Here is a 21,060-nt window from a genome sequence, read left to right on the forward strand (position 1 = left end):
GCATCATACAAATGGACGCAGTGCAAACTATCATTGATGTGTTATTTTTGGGACATGAAAACATTAGGAGCTATGATGAACGACTTTAATGCCGATAAAAACATGCAATGAGATCAAGTCTTTCATCGAAAAATTCCACATAGAGTGTGGTTATGAGCCAATTATTTTGATATGTCTAATACGATGTGATGATTCATCAACATATTAAGAACATATAGGACGACAAAACTCCACGAATAGATAAACAGGGAGGAACCCGTTTTAGACCTGGAAACCCAACTTAACCTTATGGTTAGAAACACACCCGTCTTTGTTACTAGGGATTGTCCTCAACCTAAAGAGGACGATCTTAAGGCCTTAAAATGAGATATTGCATCAGATTATTACCATGATCTAAATGGTTTATGGAAATAATTTGATTTACTTGCTAACCTTATATTTGTATTTATAATGCATCAAAAGATTTTAAGAGCTTTTCCTAACAATTAAGACATGCAATTCCTTATGGGACGGAATGATGCATCATCTAGTTCAAATGGAAGCAATATTTAAATGTGTGAACCTTTACGATTTATCGAACTTGTTTTTTCAATTCTATTTAGAGAAAATCTCTCAAGGAAGGTTCATTTTCTAGATCAGGTAATAAAATCTAGTCATATATTTTTTCTTTCTAAAGGAGCAGGTCACAAGAACAAGGGGAAAAGTGTATAAACATCAAAATTAAAAAAGATATATTAGGTAAAAAGCTCCTGCACATTTCTGATCGACTGGTGGTGCAACATGATGCACACAAGTTTAGTGAACGGAAGTCATTTTGGTTCACATTTACCCGTACTCCTACACACGCAAGATAATGAGCTCTGAGTGCTCGAAAAACCCAACATCACTTGTTTGAATCTTTGAGATTGTGTTTGGAGGTAAGAAAAATAACTACATTTCTCAAGCCTTCAACAAAGAATGGTGTAAAGTATACAATAGTCTATTGTTAACAGAACCTCACGCCTTTTATTCCCCTTAGATGCATACAAAATCAGGCTTGGAACCTGTTTTACACTATAAATCATAAACTTATCGACTATCCATGAAACGATTATCAGTATGATGATGATTAATTTTATTTCAAATTATACCTTTAATGAAAACTGAACCCTAGATAGATCAATTTTACACTCACAAAGTACATGCGTGTAATTGGAATCTTTATGGGCCATTTGGGGGCCCAAACTGTACATAATATTATCACTAATACATTATGTTTTAAGGACCATGGCCCACCGACACCAAGTAGACAACTAGAGAAGTACCTTATCTTTTTCCTTGTTCAACCCAAAACTTTCAATAGGCATTTGTTTTCTTGTTTTAAAAAACTTAACGTCGGATTCTACATGGTTGAGAAACGGTAAACAGCTATTGTGTAAATTATCATTTAACAAAAATTATTGAAAAAAAAACCACTTTAATCTTACATGCGTATCAGTATCTACTTTGTAAAGTAATATTTTGAAAAAGTAAGTTTTGTAAATTCTCGTTACCATATATTATGTAACTAGTTGTGAAACCCGTATATTATACGGGTTGATAAAAACAAAATGTTAAATAGAAACGATTAAATGAGAAATTTATTTGAATTTGAAATTTGAAATAAATAAAAATTATGAGAAAAAAAACATGCAAAAAATAAATAAATTAAAATTATTGTTTAGTTATCAGACTTGTATACTAAACAGGTTAATTATAACAAAATGTTAAACACAAAGGTTTAAATTGTAAATTTATTTGAAATTGAAATTGAAATTTAAAATTTAAAATTTGAAATTAATATCATTATGGTAGGTTTAATTTATGGAAACTAATTAATAATATATTAGAAATGGAAAATGAAATAAATGACAAGTAGAAAATAAATATATCTCTAAATTATGACAAAATGACATGTGGCAAATTGAATGAGAGAAGGACATGTGGCAAAATCATTCTTATTTATTATGGTAGATACAAAATTTAAATAAAAATGACAAATAATGGTTTTGGTTAATATCATTTTGGATATGACTGTAAGAACAAATAACACTTGCTTTAATCTTTACCTCATTTTTATTCAAAGTTTTCCTTTTAGTGTATATATAGAAACTGTTTCAAAAATTTCAAAATAAAAACAAGATTGAAGTAGTTGAGTTGTCTTTTATCTTCGTTTTCAATCCAGATCACTGGGTTCATATCTTATAGTAAGCTTTTTATTATAACTAACTTTAAATTAAAATATTTTGAAACTCATTGATAGAATGGAGGTTTTTTTTATTGGGCCTAAGATATCTATGGGCCGACTCTACAGTTGATTACTAACTTTAAAACCTCTACTAACAATATTGTAACAGTGGAATAAAAAGGTCACATCTAAAAATCTACTTGGTATTCTAATAAAATGTTAGTAAGGGGTTACATAGGAAAAAGTAAGATGAAAACTACTAAAAGATTAGAAACCATAACAAGTCATTCATTGTTTATGATCATATATTTGTAATTTTTTAAGTTTATAACCCTTGTTTGTTGTAATAAAAAAAAATTGAATGTTTTGATGATAATGTCATCAATCCATTTAGTATAATCAGGATTGACTTGAGACATGATAAGTTGAACTTTGGCTATAACCCGGGATTAAAGGTGCAAAGTAAACAGTCAAATAAACTAATGTGAACTCAGGAACAATGTGCCCCTGACGGGGTTACAAGGGTCATCGCCCCAGACGGGGGCCATTGGGTAGGGCCTTAGCCCAAAATGAGATCCTTAAGTAAACAAATCAACGCGCTTATTATTTTTCCATTAAAACCAACCGTTTCCAGCTGTTCTCCAAAAATGATCAAAGTTAACTTCCATATTCTTCTCTTTATATATAGATGTTCGGTTCTCTAGAGGGGACACAAATGAAAAGCATATTCTTACTCTATCAAATTTCTGTCTTCCACAACATGAAAATAAAGCAAGGTATTTATGTGTTTTTATCTCGAATGTTGCTTGAAATTCAGTTTTGTTTTTGGATTATTTTTAGTTTGAGTTCGTGTAACCCCATGTAATTGGGTCAAATTATAGATTACAGAAAGTGTTTATAACATGGTCCTAGAATTTATCCAAATTGTATTGATATTTAGAAACCCTTCTCTAACAACCATTTCTTTTTCACTTCATACCACTTTATCTTCCTTTCTTCTTGGCTCTAAATTAGTGAGAAAATCAAACTCTCAAATCAAATCAACAAATACCCTAATTTAAACTAACTTATGGTTAACTTGGAAGTCGATGAACAATATTATCTTTAACAAATGTCACCTACGACCAAAGAGACTTCCTTTTTTAGATTAAAAATTGGTCAAACTACTAATCATTTATTGGCGTGGTAGTGTTTTCCCACTTTTATAGCTCCCACCTTGTAAATTTTTCTTGTTTGGGGTCTTTTGGGGACATCTTAATTGGGACAATTATATGATATAAATTATGGTTAATGTCACTATATGTAACGACCTAAAAATCATGACCAAAAATTTCATTTTAAATCATTAATAAAAGTCATAGTTATCAACCATTTCATTCATAAACAGAACTGTTATAACAAATCAGAGTATAATCTAAACATATTCTTTTTATATCAGAGTAAACATCTCAGGCTAAACAAAAAATGGTGTATGTCATGCGATCACCCCGAGCTCCTCCCTCCGCTACCGAAAGTACCTGAAACCAAAACTGAAAACCGTAAGCACGAAGCTTAGTGAGTTCCCCAACCTACCACATACTCGGCCCCCACCCGCTGCATCGGGACTTGCCCGACATCGGACTAGCTCCGGCATCGAGCCCCGCCCGACATCAGGCCCCGTTTGGCATCGAGCCCCGCTCGGTATACATATATGTTTCTCTTAGGCCTTGCCTGTCTCTGGGCCTCGCCCGCTAAACAAATACAAACATATGACATAACACATAACAAGTAGTTAACATACTCTACTATACTCCTGATCTAAGGCCTCGCCTAACTAGGGCCTCGCCCTTGTCCTGCTACTGACGAGTCATGGAACCCCGTCCACGCTCCTGCTGATGGTAAGATACGGGCCCCCACCCACGCTCACATCTCTCCTATCTCGGGCCTCGCCCCTGCTCTACTACTAATGAAATACGGAACCCCGTCCATACTCTGCTAGTGGTGAGATACGGGACCTCTCCCACACTCACCTCCCTACCAGGCACATACGAGTATCACACACACAACAAGTATAAACAATCATACAAACATTCCTTGGGCACTCGCCCCACACCGGACCTTGATCCGGAATCACATACTAGCATACAATGCCAAGGGATAACCATCGACTCTTCCTACTCAGAAGCTACATTGGCCAGCATTATGGTCGTAGACCCATTCACACAGTGAGGAGACTTGCCTCGTACTGATGAACCCTGCTGATACTCCTCTGGCTGCTGATTTGCAGCTTCCCGAACTACTAATACCAAACATCACTTAGTCCACTACAATAATCCCTCTTAGGGTAAAAAGACCATTCTACCCCTAGCCCAACTTGGTCCATATCTAAGACCCAATACTAGGTAAGCTTCCCAAGCACACTAGTGGCCCACTAATGACCCAATTTGCTAAATCGGGCCTAATCCATCTAATGGGCCTTACCTTAAGCCCAAACATTTCCTAGGCCCATATTATCTGACTTCTGCTAGCCCACTTAGGCCCAAAGCCCAAAGCATGACCCAAACCGAGGCCCAATAACACGAAGCCCAACTGACAGAGTACGCGGGGCGTACACTCACGTACGCTAAGCGTACTAGGTAAGTGGTGAGTACGTTGTGGTCCTTTTCCACGTCTTAAACCATAAAGTCGTTGACTTGGTGACTTCACTTGACCCAAACAAGCCCAAACTCCCAAATGACATTCTTCTTCCATAAAGAGGGCTAGATCTCATGCATGAATTCATTAAGACGTTCAAGATGGAGACTTTACTGCTTATGGGACCTTTTTAGCTCTGAGGGTGGCAACCATAAGCTCAAACACCAGGTTTCATCATAAAAGGTCCATTCTTTTGACCTAAAAAGGTCCAAAGCACCATAAACCTAGATCTAAACTTCTATGAGGAAAGTTGGAAGCTTTATACCTTCTTGGGTTTGTAAATGAGCTATAGAACTTGGATCCAAAAGCTCTTCCTTGATCAATGAGACTCCAAGATGATAACTCCTCTCCGAAAACAATAAAGAGCACTAAAAATGGCCTTACAAGCTCCAAGAACGCTCAACATGGTTTAGGGTTTCGTAGCAGCTCTTTAGGGTGAAATGGAGGCTGAATCTTGAGGGTATAATGTTCCTTATATAGTGGAACACCCTAAATTTAGGGTTTCTGGACTCTGGACGTACACTGGGCATACGCCAAAGAGCAACCGCGACCATTTCTCTTATACGTTGTGCGTATCCACGCACCTTCCTCTTTGCATGCATGGTCCTCCTTGCCAACTTTTCCATTAAGGGACCATTAATGTCAAATAACTTCAAAGTGCCATAACTCCTTCATTCTAAGTCCATTTCCGACGAACTTTATATCCACGAAAAGGTGGCGAGAAGCCCCACGCTTCTAGCAATACCTCGGCCCAAAATTATCAATTAAAAACTTCAAGACCCATAAAGGACCGAAACGCCCCTCGCCTTGGGCTCTGAAATCCAATAACGCATACTTACAGTATAGGGTGTTACAACTCTCCCCCACTTAAACTAGACTTCGTCCTCGAATTCTCTCCTTACTAACACCCATCTCCCCATCAACTGATATGTGGAACGTAACCGATGATTCTACACGCGAAAACAACATCCCCAAGACACTGAAAGCCGACTCGGTCTTCCATTCTGAAGATGAAGAACTTCAAACTTCCGCAAACCCCCAAGTTACTTCGCACACAGGAATCATCATGATAGACACTTCTGCCCGAACACCATGTTGCCTCTTGTCTTCTTTCCAAAAGAACGGGGACCTCCCAGGTCCGAACCTTTCCGCCCACCATCCAGAATATCGGATTCCCTCCGGTCACCGAACCCAAACTCAAGCTCTCAGTCGCTCCCAGCGAGCTCTAAAGAAACTTCGGCTAGCTAAAACTGCTCTATCTACCTTGCTACCCTGGCTCCCTAACTCCTGGGATCCTCGATCCCCTAACCTGACTCTAAGGCCTCTACCAGGTCCCACTTGTGCTGCTAAAATCTCACGGGCCTCGCCCATGGGTCTCACCCAAACGATATCTTAAAGCGGTCACTCCCACAAGTCCTACTTGTCTTGATACTATCATAAGGGCCTCACCCATGGGTCCCACCCAAACCATACTACTGAGTGACCCTGCCCCCCCCCCCCCCCGGTCTCACCTATCTAGGGCTACACGGGTCCTAAATTGTCCTGAATCCTCAACAAACTATCCTCTATCGATCTCTATCAGGCTGACTAGGAGATATGGGCCCTCGCCCACACTCCTCTATCTAGGAGATACGGGCCCCGCCCACACTCCTCTAACTGGCTACTAACAAATGTTGCGGCTATCGCGCAGTCTTACATCTTGGCTAAGCTCGCGTTCTGGCGAGAAAATCTTCAACCTGGTCCCCACCCAAGTACCATCTACTACGAATACACGAACCCAATGTTGTGAAGTTTCCCAAACTCCCAACCCGCATGCTCCTCGATCCCAACAAGGTCGTGAACTCATCCTAATTTGCACATACTCCTGCTCCTGACCTCTAGGATAGTTCTCCCCCACTCCGATTCGACTAAATCCCTACAGTTCCTAGCTCGAGAAGGATTTCCAATCATTATTTTCACCTAAAGGGTTGATTTGCTGACATCCAACACTTACCACTGCTAACGCTCCAACCAACAAAAAAAACAAATCTGGACCATTTTTTTGAAGACTAACAGAACACTCCCCGAACCCCACTCACACCTACTACAGAGACTGCATTCTTAGAACTGGTTCAAAAGGGGTTACTGCTATGAACTACCGCCCGAAACTCCATGGTATGAAGATGGCATATTATCCGAACACGAACAGAAAATAGAATTCTAACATACGTTCACTAACATAGACGCAATACCATACCAATATGATCATGAATAAAAACTGACAGGAAAGCAAAAGATACATACCTACAACGTCAGGTGTTGCTCGAGCCTCCACTGTAGACAACTGAAAAGCCCTACTCCCCACTGCAGGCGCCTCCACTCTGCCCTGACGGTCATCGGTGATCCTCATGGTCGCAGGGGCAGGTGTCATCACCTATCCTGCTGAAAACAAACTCGAACACTGGTCCTTCTTGTGGCCCCTCTGACTGCAATGGAAACATATCAGGTTTGATCCCTGAGTGGTGGTAGCAGTACAATCCCTGATGAAATGACCAGTCCGGCCGCACATGAAGTAGCCAGAATCACCACTACTACCACTCCTGCACACCCCTCGTGCGTCCTGCCACACTTGCCACAACGACTGCGGCCCTGATAATCCCTCGATCTCACGTCCGACCCCTTGGGTGTCTTGCCTGAACCTGCGGCTACCTAAACCTCTTCTGACTTCCTCTTCCTGAGGCGCTCCAAATCGATCTCCCTCTCCCTAGCCCGAGCAATCATATCCTCCAACGTCTTACAGCTGGACCTGCTCACAAACTCCCTGATTTCACTCCTCAGCATCTCGTGATATAGGGCCTTCTTCATCTCCTTGTCCGCGACATACTATGGAACGCGAAGTGCTCTCTCCCTGAACTTGGTGGTGATCTCTGCCACTATCTCTGTAGTCTGCCACAAATCCTGAAACTCTCGTGCTAACTGTTGCACCTCAATCACTGGTGCAAACTCGACCCTGAACCTGGTTGAGAAATCACTCGATATTGCGTCCAACACGACATTATCCCCAATGGCATGTCCAACCTCCTCCCACCAATCCCGTGCATTGTCCTTCAGAAGACAGGAGGCAAGTCGGACCTTTTCCCCCTCGGGACACCAGCTCGTGCGGAAAGCGTTGGCAACATCGGTCAACCACCTGCTGCTAGCGATGGAGTCCCTAGCCCCATGGTAATACGGAGCTCCACAAGCCCTGAACTCTCAGAATTTCAGTTTACACGCCCCCATCATAGCCACCATCTCAGGGTAGAAGGCTCTCAACCTCTCATCCAAAATCTCCAGTATTCCCTCCTTGACTGTACCAAAGATCACATGAGTTTGGTCTAGAATATTGCGAGTAATCTCAGCTGATATAAACTCTCTCATCTACTCCCCGAGCTGTTCGGCTCCTGAACCCGAGCCTGATCCTTCGCCTGCGCCTGAACCGCCCATTGGTCTCTCATGCAACGTCACCATGCTGAAAACATGCCATAACAACCATCAGAATACACATCACTGCTGAGGGATCACACACGCGCTATAAGTTTCACCGGTTTTATCTTAGCCCCTCTCGAATCGAGTACGGATCCTCTACTTTCAGTAGTACGGGACCATACTACCTTCCACATCTATCCGTACTTTCCTTGAGAATTTCCTTGACTCCACCAAGTCTCTTTCACTACTACTATTGCTCCCAGGACTACTCCCATCCTAGGCTTGCCTTAGGGTAACCTTCAACCCGTATCCAGTCCTCAACTACTAAAGGTATCTTCATAATGCCAATTAGCCACTACCTGAATACTATCACATGTGACGAGGCTCAGATAATCCTTTGAGTAAAGGACTCGTCCCCACAACGGTTAGACTCAAACAAGAGATGCGCACTAGGGCCAAATCTAGCACTTTGAGATTATTCAACCCTGGCCACATGTGACATGACGTATTCACCTAATGGTTAACTCCCATCACTCCGATTCCCACAAAGCACAAAGCCAGTAGCATTCAGACAAAAGGAAAATCTAACCACATAATCTAATCATATTGCTTTATCCCCAACTCAGGAATTTGTACTAGCAAGCAACACATAAAGCTCATACACATATAACAGGCACATAAGGCATCATCCTAGATCCTTAGTCCTAATCTAGCATGCAGTTCTCATAAGAATATCATATCTAAACAAACATGTATGTGTAATTTAAGAGAACTTACTTGAGCTCGGCTGATTGCATGCACCACACCCTTTTCACTTTTTCCCAAAATTCTTGTCTTTTCTCAAAGTTCCTTTTTATAAAAATGATTTTCTTTGAAAATTTTCATACCAAGTCCTCAGTTTGTGTTCGGACACACCCGAGAGTGTGTCTGAATCCCTCAAACCAAGGCTCTGATACCAACTTGTAATGACCCAAAAATCATGACCAAAAATTTCATTTTAAATCATTAGTAAAATCCACAGTTATCAACCATTTCATTCATAAACAAAACTAGTATAACAAATCAGAGTATAATCTAAACATATTCTTTTTATATCATAGTAAACATCCCAGGCTACACATAAAACGGTGTGTGCCATGCGGTCACCCCGAGCTCCTCCCTCCACTTCTGCAAGCACCTGAAACCAAAACTAAAAACCGTAAGCATGAAGCTTAGTGAGTTCCCCAACTTACCACATACATAACCAAATACTGGCCCCCCACCCGCTGCATCGGGAGTTGCCCGACATCGGACTACCTCTGGCATCAGGCCCCGCCTGGCATCGAGCCCCGCTCGGTATACATATATGTTTCTCTTAGGCCCTGCCTGTCTTTGGGCCTCGCCCGCTAAACACATACAAACATATGACATAACACATAACAAGTAGCTAACATACTCTACTATACTCCTGATCTAAGGCCTCGCCTAACTAGGGCCTCTCCCCTGTCCTGCTACTGACGAGTCATGGAACCCCATCCATGCTCCTGCTGATAGTGAGATATGGGCCCCCGCCCACGCTCACCTCTCTCCTATCTCGGGCCCCGCCCCTGCTCTGCTACTAATGAAATACGGAACCCCGTCCATACTCTGCTAGTGGTGAGATACGGGACCTCGCCCACACTCACCTCCCTACCAGACACATACGAGTATCACACACACACACACAACAAGTATAAACTATTATACAAACTGATGTGCACAAAACTACCCACTAATTTTAATATTTATAACCGAACAAACTTAGACTAACTATGCACTTATAGGCAGTGTACCTAGTCAGATTACAGTATAGCTTAGGTAAGTCGGGTGTCGATCACAGGGAACGGTGGTGAATTAATTTAATATATTTGATTATAGGTTACAGGTCACACGAAAATAATAAAGAAATAGTTTAATAAATCTCAAACTAGCAATTAACAACTATCGATAAACTAATAGGAAAGCAAATCTCTTCAGGTACTTTGGTTTAGATACATTACACCTTAAAAACATAGACAATTGCATACATAAAGTCATTTATTCATGTTCACCGATTCCTAAAATGATTAGATTCGCGTTCACTATAACTAATCCTTTAGCAAACAAGTCAATTCAAACAGTGATCAGTTGGTTAAACTAACATGCTTCCTAGTGTTCAGTTCGTATCAAGCAAGACTTGTAAATATAGTTAATCAAATTACTAATTCAATTAACCTCTTGTTGATGGTCATCAAACAAGGCTCACACATTAACTTAATTATTCTCAAGTTAATCCTAGTTTCACATTCGTTATTCCTAGACTTATAATCTCGATGGTCATCAAAATCATAAGAGACAAGCAATCAAGCAGGTGTTCACACAACTCATTTCACTTAACAATTAACAGCAAATAATCATCATTAATACGTAAGGATCTTTTAACAAGCTTGGCAAGATAAATTAAACACAAATAAACAATTCAATATAGCAATTAGTCTAATAATCAAAGCTTCATTCAATCATAAACACAAAGTAAAAGGTTTTTACACCCAAATCAGAAACTAAATACAGAATAGTAACACAATGGAATGCTAAACATGGTCATGTTAGCAACCCATATGATTACCGACACGTATCTGCTCTCCAACCCTTCTGATCTCCGCTCCCGTTAGCTTAACGGCCTCTCGGCCGCCTTCTAGACCCTCAAAACGGCTTAACAGAAGTTTAATAGCGACTCAATTAAGTTGGAAGTCGAATCCCCCCTTCTGGTTAGCTGAAAATCGACTTTTATAACCTTTGTAGCCGACTTACGTATGCTGGGCGTAAGTCGGATTACGCTGGGCGTACTAAGGATTTCTACGCGATTGAGTTTATTCGGTGCCAGCCAATACGCACGGCGTACCCTTAAGTTACGTTGGGCGTAATATGATTTTGGTCGCTACGCTTAGTGTAGAGGTGTATTATGCGGGGCGTAATTTGCCTTCCATCATTTTTAATTTCTTTTAGCTTCTAATCCCGGTTTCCGCTTCAGTCTTTTCTTTTGTGCTTTATTGACAACGAATAGCTGCAAAACATAATTCAAAGCATTATGAGTACTTTTTAGTTCTAAAAGAGAATAATAAAGGCCAAAATATTAAGATATAATGCATATATATATATATATATATATATATATATATATATATATATATAAATACACATATCAAAATACCCCACACTTAGCCTTTGCTTGCCCTCAAGCAAATTTACTTTTATTTTACCAATATCGCACTAAACAATCCATTTAAAACTCAGCCATTATGTCAAGACCGCAACCCATGCATTTGTGTCTAAAATATTCCTAAAGTAACCCCCCATACTTTAAGTACTCACAATCTTCATAAACACTTGCCTACTTTTTCCGAACAATGCTCATTTTATGCAACCTTCCGAATCCATCCGCAGAAAACCTCCTTATCCTCAAGGTATTTTTAGTTGAGCAACCTAAGCATACATAATCTAGAATTACAAATTTTCGATACCACTATGGAGCTCTTTTGGAATTCTTCACTTCCTTGATAATTTGATCTTTGATTTCTTTGAATTCACCACCTTTGTTGATTTGATTTTTGGTATCTTCAACTTTTTGAAATTTCTTGGAATTTTGATCTTTTGATCTTCACTTTATTTGCTCCAAAATTCTTCAACTTTTTCTCGTAATTCTCTTTCTCTTTTTTTTATTACATGTGCCTCACTTTTTTCACTCAAAACCTACATGCTTAAGCAGAGGCGCTCAACCTCAACCTTTATTGGTTAATGATAATAATTTTCCTGGATACATTTCAGGTTTAGGCTGCTAAACATATTGCATCCCTCAAACCAAGCGGGGTTATGTTTTTGTTCCATGATTTCACTAAAAATAAGGGATGCCACAAATGCACTATAACGTGTATTGGCTCAACTAAACATTTGAGTTCTCATCGGATCATTTCATACAATATTAGCAAAATTTAAATTATCACTAGATTTTTCTAAATTAAACTATTATTTCAAGTTTATAATTTTTTTTTAAAATTCCTAAATCTAGCAATTTCCAACTATTATTTCATAGTTTACTATTAATTTGAATTTACTTTTACCGACCCCCTACCCCACACTTATTTCATACAATGCCCCCATTGTATGCTAAAACGAATTAAGAACATAAAAAGGGAGAAAAAGGAACATACTCCCCTGGGTAGTTGTGGCGAGATCGAATGGGGCTACTACAAGTTGCTCCAAATATCGCTGAAAGACTGAAAACTGGAACTGTTGCTTCTGAATTTGCCGAAAAATAAAATAAAGACTGCCGACTCCAAAAATGTGGTGCAAAAGATTACAAACAAATGCAATGTGTAGTAACCATGACGTGGGAAAGTGTCGACCACATCGTGTCTTCAAAAATGACATCTTCTTCTCGCGATGAAAAATCCCCCACAACATAAGAAAGTGTCAACCATGTTGTGGCAGTCGGGATGATACTTCTTCCTCGCGTCAAAATAAAACTCTATGGTGTGGGAACAGCTCATCCATAGAGTCAAAATATCGTAAAAATGCCAATCTTCTAAACAATCGCTCACGAAATCAAAATGTACCCCACACTTATGACAAATTGTGGGTCTTGACTATAATCTTCGAACTCTCACACGGCTCTCTCTAGCAACAGTCGGACCTAGCTGCTGAACTTACTGCCAGCTTTCTAAGGGCGAAAATTCTGCAGAAATCTAAACAACCAAAGAGCATCAATATGGAAAACAAAAGTAAAAACAAACTAAATTAAAGTTTAATTACATACCAAATAAAAAAACTAAAAATAACAAAAAACACAAAAATAAAAATAAAAATAAAAAGGATAACTAAATCACTCATCATCTCCATCATCATGTTGCTGTGTCCCAGAAGTACCGGCCCCATCATGTCGTGGCTGGAATGGTGGTGGGTAGGGAACCGAGTACTAAAACCCCTGGTGGGCAAAGAATGCAGTCAACGCATCCCCATACCACTGTTGTTGCATGTCCACATGTGCAACATACTCACTAAGGTTCTGGACCCTCATGTCAAGACGGTCAATGCCCTGAGCTAGGTAGCGCATATCAATCTCCGGCTCAGGTCCCTGCTGCGCTCCCCGAGGAGCAGGTCTACGCCGCTGGACCCGTCTCGGCTGTGGCTCGGCGGCACCCTCCTCGTCCGCCACATTATCTTCTCGTACTCGCAAGACACCATCTCCACCTCGCTCCAATACACGCATCGACTCTAACAACTGAAGGCTCATCGGCCTCATATCGTGGAACACCATCGACCTAGTGATCTCACGCATCAACAACTGATATGATCGGGCTAACCGCGTGATAAAATGCCCTCCGCATATTGGGCTATCCTCCCGATGTCCCCTGGCCCTCCGTCCCAAATATGCAGCTAAAGCAACGGGAAGGTTCAGGTGCCTCCCTGGAGTAACAAGTGCCCATAGGAAATACAAGTCTGTCGAAGGCACTCTCTCACTGTTCTTGTGATGCGTGAGAGTCATGGAAATCAACCGGTGCAGCAATCTGTAAGTAGTAGACCGTATCATCCTACCCCGTGCAGTAGATGGCGTATAAACTCCCCCTGTAATCTCGGCCCAAAAAGTGTTCTCGTTATAGTCATCTGGCCGCTCCGTAAGACAATCAGCAAGGAATGCCGGGAAGTGGACACTCCTTGTCTTATCCGCTGTGTAAATACCCACTCGAGTCGCAAGCTCTATGACACTGCACTCCCGGCTCACTCCCCCCAGTCTGAAGGCAAAAGTTGTCCTGTCATCGGGTGCCTTCCTAGAATCATAGGAAACTGTAGCGTAGAACTCCAGTAAAAATTCCCGATAAACAGGCTCCTGGATCCTGAACAATCGTGCCCATCCATGACACACAAACAAATCCACTCCACTCGCGTTCGAGTGCGTGTATTGCAAAAATTCCTGGATCAGTGCAGCTAGTCCAATCCGGGTCGCCAAGTCCCAGTCAAATGAGGGTGCTATGTCGATCTCCTTGGTGAGTAGCAAACTCAAACCGTTGACATATCGTGCCCGGGTTGCATCGTTCAGCATTTGCGGAAATTATAAGAAACGGTGATCGGTCACATCCTCGGGTGGGTTAGTCTGTTGAGTTCTTCGGGCCATAATCTACACAAATAAACACAAACACAAAACCAACCAAAATATAGCAGTATTAACAAATTTTTAAACCAAAAAATGGTTCTGGGTATGGTCTGTACGCTGGGCGTACGTCCAGGTTCACGAGTCTGTGTTCTGGTGCCTTTGCTTGTGCTAAAGTCATAATCCATATCACAAGTTTTCAAATTAACCAACTGTAAGGAATAAACAAAGCAGGGCAAACATATGGGGCATATCAAGCTTCGTGGTCCAAGACAATAGAAAAATGGGACCTCCCTTAAAAATGAATCCCCTGTAATCTCCTTAAAATTAACAAACACTTAACAGGGAAACTGCATAGAGCAATCAAGAATCGAAGTTTACAGGGTGTACGCTTGGCGTACGTCCCCGAGCTCAAATCGATGGGTGTGGGACGGGATTAAGAAAAAATTAAGTCCTAGGGTTTAGTTAATTGATAGAAATTGGTCTATTCAAGTGGTAATCAGAACATATATTTGCAAAATCAGCCCTAATTCAAGAACCCTATAAACCCTAGATTTCAAACAAAGGCTAAATGCAGCTAATGCCACTAATTTAAACACAAATTAACGTGATATGGCTTCCGAATAACATACCTTAGTGTCGAATTCTACAAGAAAAGAAGAAGAATTGGAGATCTTTTGGAGAACTCGTCGTCACAGTACGCGGCGAAGGAAGGAATGGTTGAAAGAATAACAAAGAAGTCAAAGGGTCAAAAGATATACCTGGTCGCTGATTTACGCTGGGCGTAAAACAATGTTACGCTGGGCGTAACCCCATCTCCGTAAAGAAACATCCGCGATCCGTGGTTGAATTACGCTTGGCATACACTAACTTTACGTTGGGCGTATTTTAAATGAAATATTGCCTTTTTCTTTATTTGAAATTCATTTCTTTTAACTAATTAATTTAGGGGCTTATAATTACAATTAATTATTTTTCTTTTTAATTGCCTCAACAACTGATGACTTTCCGATGAGTGACATAAAAAAAATGAGACGTCATAATCACTTGTCTTTGTCGAGTTCAAACAATAACGGTTGATCAAAAACCTTTGCACGCAAGAATTGGTTTGTGAAAACACCCACTTTCGGGACCCGTTAGAATATTTCCTTTGTTGTCTTTGCACCTTTGACTAAAAGCGGAACAAGAAGTGACCTAACTAGTCAAGAACAGCAAGAGCTCGGTCTTCCACTTAACCACCACAATAGGCCTTGCTATCTACGCCCCATGGATTGAGTTGGACAAATCAACAAAGTAGTAGGTTAAGCAGGTCAAGAATTCCCTAATCGCTTTCATCCTCGAAACCCATGCAAAAAAGTAAAGTCAAGCAATGTGTACAATCCCAAATTCCTGCAAATAACAACAAGAACCTTCCCGACAAGTGAAATGATATCAACGAAAATCAAACTAAAAATAAAAACTAACTAAAAACAAATAACGAATAATCAAATAAACTAAATTAATGACAAGTCGTTCCCCGGCAACGTCGCCAAAAACTTGATGTGCACAAAAGTACCCACTAATTTTAATATTTATAAACTAACAAACTTAGACTAACTATGCACTTATAGACAGTGTACCTAGTCAGATTACAGTATAGCTTAGGTAAGTCGGGTGCCGATCACAGGGAACGGTGGTGAATTAATTTAATATATTTGATTATAGGTTACAGGTCACACGAAAATAATAAAGAAATAGTTTAATAAATCTCAAACTAGCAATTAACAACTCTCGATAAACTAATAGGAAAGCAAATCTCTTCAGGTACTTTGGTTTAGATACATTACACCTTAAAAACATAGACAATTGCATACACAAAGTCATTTATTCATGTTCACCGATTCCTAAAATGATTAGATTCGCGTTCACTATAACTAATCCTTTAGCAAACAAGTCAATTCAAATAGTGATCAGTTGGTTAAACTAACATGCTTCCTAGTGTTCAGTTCGTATCAAGCAAGACTTGTAAATATAGTTAATCGAATTACTAATTCAATTAACCTCTTGTTGATGGTCATCAAACAAGGCTCACACATTAACTTAATTATTCTCAAGTTAATCCTAGTTTCACATTCGTTATTCCTAGACTTATAATCTCGATGATCATCAAAATCATAAGTGACAAGCAATCAAGCAGGTGTTCACACAACTCAATTCACTTAACAATTAACAGCAAATAATCATCATTAATACGTAAGGATCTTTTAACAAGCTTGGCAAGATAAATTAAACACAAAAAAACAATTCAATATAGCAATTAGTCTAATAATCAAAGCTTCATTCAATCATAAACACAAAGTAAAAGGTTTTTACACCCAAATCAGAAACTAAATACAGAATAGTAACACAATGGAATGCTAAACATGGTCACGTTAGCAACCCATATGATTACCGACACGTATCTGCTCTCCAACCCTTTCGATCTCCGCTCCCGTTAGCTTAATAGCCTTCCGGCCGCCTTCTAGACCCTCAAAACGGCTTAACAGAAGTTTAATATCGATTCAATTAAGTTTGAAGTCGAATCCCCTCTTCTGGTTAGCTGAAAATCGACTTTTATAACCTTTGTAGCCGACTTACGTACGCTGGGCGTAAGTCGGATTACGCTGGGCGTACTAAGGATTTCTACGCGATTGAGTTTATTCGGTGCCAGCCAATACGCACGGCGTACCCTTAAGTTACACTGGGCGTAATATGATTTTGGTCGCTACGCTTAGCGTAGAGGTGTATTATGCAGGGCGTAATTTGCCTTCCAGCATTTTTAATTTCTTTTAGCTTCTAAGCCCGGTTTCCGCTTCAGTCTTTTCTTTTGTGCTTTATTGACAACGAATAGCTGCAAAACATAATTCAAAGCATTATGAGTACTTTTTAGTTCTAAAAGAGAATAATAATAAAGGCCAAAATATTAAGATATAATGCATAAAAATATATATATAAATACACATATCATAAACATTCCTTGGGCACCCGCTCGACATCGGACCTTGATCCGGAATCACATAATAGCATACAATGCCAAGGGATAACCCCCGACTCTTCCTACTCAGAAACTACATTGGCCAGCATTATGGCCGTAGACCCATTCACACAATGAGGAGACTTGCCTCGCACTGATGAACCCTACCGATACTCCTCTGGCTGCTGACTGGCAAATTCTCGAACCATTGACCCTTCGGCTTCCCGAACTACCAATACCAAACATCACTTAGTCCAATACAATAATCCCTCTTAGGGTAAAAAGACCATTCTACCCTAAGCCCAACTTGGTCTATATCTAAGACCCAATACTAGGTAAGTTTCCCAAGCCCACTAATGGCCTAATTTGCTAAATCGGGCCTAATCCCTCTAATGGGCCTTACCTTAAGCCCAAAATTTTCCTAGGCCCATATTATCTAACTTCTGCTAGCCCACTAAGGCCCAAAGTCCAAAGCATGGCCCAAACCGAGTCCCAATAACATGAAGCCCAACTGACAGAGTACGCGGGGCGTACACTCACGAATGCTAAGCGTACTAGGTAAGTGGTGAGTACGCTGTGCGTACCTGTACGTACACTCAGCGTAATCCCCCTATTAAGCCCTTTTCTCATTAAGTGCTTAATACTGCACTTCAAAAGTAACAATTACTTTCCACGTCTTAAACAATAAAGTCACTGACTTGGTGACTTCACTTGACCCAAACAAGCCCAAACTCCCAAAATGATATTCTTCTTCCATAAAGAGGGCTAGATCTCATGCATGAATTCATTAAGATGTTCAAGATGGAGACTTTACTGCTTATGGGACCTTTTTAGCTCTGAGGGTGGCAACCCTAAGCTCAAACATCAGGTTTCCTCATAAAGGTCCATTCTTTGGACCTAAAAGGTCCAAAGCTCCATAAACCTAGATCTAAACTTCTATGAGGAAAGTTGGAAGCTTTATACCTTCTATGGTTTGTAAATGAGCTGGAGAACTTGGATCCAAAAGCTCTTCCTTGATCAATGAGACTCCAAAATGATCACTCCTCTCCAAAAACACTAAAATGCACTCAAAAATGGCCTTACAAGCTCCAAGAACACTCAAGAGGGTTTAGGGTTTCGTAGCAGCTCTTTAGGGTGAAATGGAGGCTGAATCTTAAGGGTATAATGTTCCTTATATAGTGGCACACCCTAAATTTAGGGTTTCTAGACTCTGCACATATGCTGGGCATACATCCTGTACGATGGACGTATGCTAAAGAGCAACCGCGACCATTTCTCTTATACGCTGGGTGTAACCCAGCTTACGTTGGGCGTACCCACACGCCTTCCTCTTTGCATGCATGGTCCTCCTTGCCAACTTTTCCATTAAGGGACCATTAATGTCAAATAACTTCAAAGTGCTATAACTGCTTCATTCTATGTCCGTTTCCAACGAACTTTATATCCACGAAAAGATGGCGAAAAGCCCTACGCTTCTAGCAACACCTTGGCCCAGAATTCTCAATTAAAAACTTCAAGACCCATAAAAGACCGAAACACCCCTTGCCTCGGGCTCTGAAATCCAATAACGAATACTTCCAGAATAGGGTGTTACACTATAGCCCAATCAACTTTTTGGTTTTGGTTTAAATGATCTCTAAACTTAATTTCTTGCCTTCTAGGGATACAAAGTCGATATTTACTAGTTTGAAATGTCTTATTGGAACTGTGAAGGGGTAAATTAGTTACCCCTTTACCATGTCATTAATGGGAGTGCACATATCTTCAATCTTATTACATTTGGTCTAGGTAGCCAAAATCAAACCAAAACTTTATTGGGAAGAAGAAAACTTCTCCAATGACCACATTCTTAACAAAAAAAATCATGCTTTCTTCAATAAATGTCATATCCTTTGTCGTTGTTTTCTTGTTTCTTCTCCACCCTACACACAATGGTATCTCCTCTACCTTCTCCGTGTAATGAGAACCGATGGAAGTAATTGCCATAGTGGTTCCACCTGTATTGTTTTTTACACTAACATGAATATTGAATAATAACCTCGATGTGTCCACTGGCATGATTGATGCGTCTGTATTGAAGGGACTTCCCTTGTTTGTGTACTCATCATAAACCCATGGAAATGTGATGAAATGTGTTATATGTTTTTCAAAGTTTGAATAGGGTGAGAAGGGTCGGATTTTACCCAAATGCAAACATAAATTTTTAGATGGAATATGTGACAACCATCAATTTTGGTCAAACAGAGTCAACAAAAGTCAATCAGGTAAACACAACTCGTATTAGAATTTTATGATAAACGTGATATTCCCTAGTGTTTCTAATGTACTATTGACAAGTTATAATACAAAGTACCTCTCTGGTTGCTAATTATCGAATATAAACCATAATTAGGGTTAGTAACGTAACAATTCGATAATTCAATTTTATATTATTTATGTATAAATAATATTCATAACACAATGTAGTGGAGTTCATAAACCTTATACTACATGACAAATTCATAACAAAGGTTACGTATACAAATTTTTGGTGAATTCGTTACCAAATGCGACAGATTCTATACCCGGTTTAAACACTCAAACGTTAATGAAAAGAATTAGGAATTATCCTAACTTCCATCTAAAGTGTTATTATTTTTTATGATAGTCATTTTTATAATAATTTGAATTTAAATGATTCAAATTAAGTAAATATACATCAATTTTTACCATACTTTTTATAAAAATCACCAAGTTTTATAAAAAAAATTACCCATTATTTTATAAAAAATAAAAGAAACAATTTTTGTTTTATATGGTGATGACACCTTTATAAAAAGAAATAATATTTGGCGGTTACAATGACATTATCATGAATAAAGCTGACAAGAACAAGTACTCCGTTCATCCCGGGTCAGATACGATGTATCTAGACATCAAGAAACTATATTGGTGGCCAAACAAGAAAGTGGAAATCGCTACCTATATGGGCAAATGTTTGACTTGCGCCAAGGTCAAAGTAGAATACCAAAATCTCACGGGTTTGCTACAACAATCGGATATACCCGAGTGGAAGTGGGAGCGGGATAACTATGAACTTCATAACTATATTGCCCAAGACAACCGGTGGGCATGACACCACATGGGTAATTGTCGATAGGTTAACCAAATCTGCGCACTTCCTACCATTAAAGGAGACAAACAAAATGTAGAAACTAACAAGGACGTGCATCCAGGATATTATACGGTTACATGGTGTGCAAATATCCATTATCTCTGACAGAGATAGCAAGTTTACCTTATGGTTTTGGCAATCACTACAAAAGTCCTTGGGAACCCAACTTGACATGAGTACAACCTATCACCCACAAACCGATGGGCAAAGCGATATAACTATTCAAACGCTGGATGACATGTTGAGAGCTTTGTGATAGACTTCGGTAAAGCTTGAGATACCCATTTACCACTCATCGAGTTCTCATACAACAACAATTATCACTTTAACATTAAAGTTGCTCCATTAGAAGCCCTCTATGGGTGCAAGTACAGATCACCTCTATGGTGGGCTAAGGTGGGTAACACTCAGCTAGCTAGAGGACAAGTGCCTAAAAACACTCTTACTAG

The sequence above is a fragment of the Lactuca sativa genome, chromosome 6, assembly GCF_002870075.4.
Source record: "Lactuca sativa cultivar Salinas chromosome 6, Lsat_Salinas_v11, whole genome shotgun sequence".
Taxonomy (NCBI): Eukaryota; Viridiplantae; Streptophyta; class Magnoliopsida; order Asterales; family Asteraceae; genus Lactuca; species Lactuca sativa.